This window comes from Cariama cristata, unplaced genomic scaffold (assembly GCF_000690535.1).
Source record: "Cariama cristata isolate BGI_N322 unplaced genomic scaffold, ASM69053v1 scaffold15311, whole genome shotgun sequence".
Classification (NCBI taxonomy): domain Eukaryota; kingdom Metazoa; phylum Chordata; class Aves; order Cariamiformes; family Cariamidae; genus Cariama; species Cariama cristata.
Genome location: NW_009601124.1, coordinates 21209 through 23136, shown reverse-complemented (window position 1 = coordinate 23136; position 1928 = coordinate 21209).

Genomic DNA, 1928 nt, shown 5'->3' with positions numbered 1-1928 from the left:
CTAGGAATTTCTTGCATCTATTCTCCCCTCTAGAATTTCTTCTCTGCCTGAAACCCCCTTCCACTTTCCCTCGGCTTGCTGGCCAGCACAGAGACTACCCACTCCCACGCGGTAGGGTTCAGCTCTTCTTGTGGGAGCTCACAACAAGCTGCTAGGAGGTTTTTATCCCCAAGGAAGGCAAACAAAATTGCAATTCCTTTGCAGATGAGGTCTTCTCTGTTGGGCTGGTGGCTCTTTCATTTGGAGGCTGCATAACTGGACATTTTCCCCTGCTAAGATGCCAAGACAGGACTTTTTGAAATAGTGACTTGGTGTAAATAGGTAAGACAGATGAGACAAAGAGGCCTGGATCGTCTCTACATGCTCTACTCCATGGCCTTAGGGACAGGTGGAAGAGCTTGAACATTTCCAGCAGATCCCCAGCTCCCATCTGGCCTAGACACCGAGGCAGCGGCGTGCCTCACCACCGGCTCTCATGGCTAAAGGGAACGATGGCTTTCCCTGCGCAGGCACAGCTGGAAAGGGGCAAAGGCTGGTTGCGATGTGGACACTTGTCCAATGTTCCTTTATGACAGTCCTGCTCCATAGACACTTGGATCATCAATAATTGGTCCCTCTGAGAAGCAACCAGTGTGTCCAGTTTCTGTGCATTTAGGACCTGATTCAAGAAAACTTTAATAAATCTGGCTAGCTCTCACTGACTTTGGTATACGCTTATAAGCTTTCCTAGACACTTCACATAGCTAAGACCAAACAAAAGCAGCCCTATTTAATTCATTATAGACACACCTCTTGGTTGCATCCATGCTTCTTGTAAAGGTGCACAGACCTGTCATGGGGACTGCAAGCATCTTGGTCTCCTCTGCTTTTGAAGCCTCATAATCCTACACTGGATCAAAACAAACATAAAAGTACAGTCTTTCAGAGGGCGATTCAGAAACACAGGGAGAATAGGACAGCTCCAGAGATGGGATATGGAGTCTGGAGATCTACCCCCCACAAGAAAGCAGTCCAGGTCACTGATGACTAAAGGTTGCTACTTTTAGACATCTGAATTAATGAGATTAATTTAAACTCACAAAAGAACCCAGCTGCCTGGCTGGACCCATCCAGCATTTGTAATAGAGCAATAGAATAATCTAAAAGGTCACAGCCTTATCTCCACACCCTGCACTTGCTTGTGCTACTTGCCTTGCTTAAGAAAAAAAAGTCAGAGGCATAACAGAGAGCAAGCAGGCTCTAAGGGTCTGTAGCACAGCTCCATGACACGATGTGATTTTGTGCAGAGTTCAGCACATTAGCTTCAGGAAGCATCCCAGAAACATCACAACGATGGCAGTGTTCTGACAGTATCCGAGTTCACCTACCTTCCTCAGCAGGGCCATTTCAGCATCGGCTCAGGTACCTGTATATGTTGCACCAGCTCAGCAGGTGCTCTCTGGTGTGGCCTGTTTTGCTGGCAGACTCTATATGGAGACTAAAGGCTGAAAACACCACAGAGACCAAAATCCCCACTTGGGTAAGCCTGTCCAGTCAAAGTTGTAGTACACTGGCCAGGGGCAACGGGCAAAGACTTTCTCTTCTGCTGTCAAATGCATCCACTCAACAAACCTTTGGGTCATCTTAGCATCTAGTCCAGTTTGAGAAGATACCAGTGGAGCTCTCTGGCCCTGTGGCAGAAGGCCACAACTGTGGCAAGTCAGAGATCACAAAAAAATCCTGACAACATCCCCTTGCCCTTCCCAGCTACAAAACAGGCGAGGTTGACCTAGCAAGGTATTTGTACCAAAGACCAACTGGCATTTCTAGTCAATGCACAGTCTGAGATGCCACTAAGAACACCTCTTAAACCCTCAGCACAATTAAATACTTCATCAATAAAAAGTAAACACACTTCATTTTCTATTTATAAAGAAATCTCTCCCTCC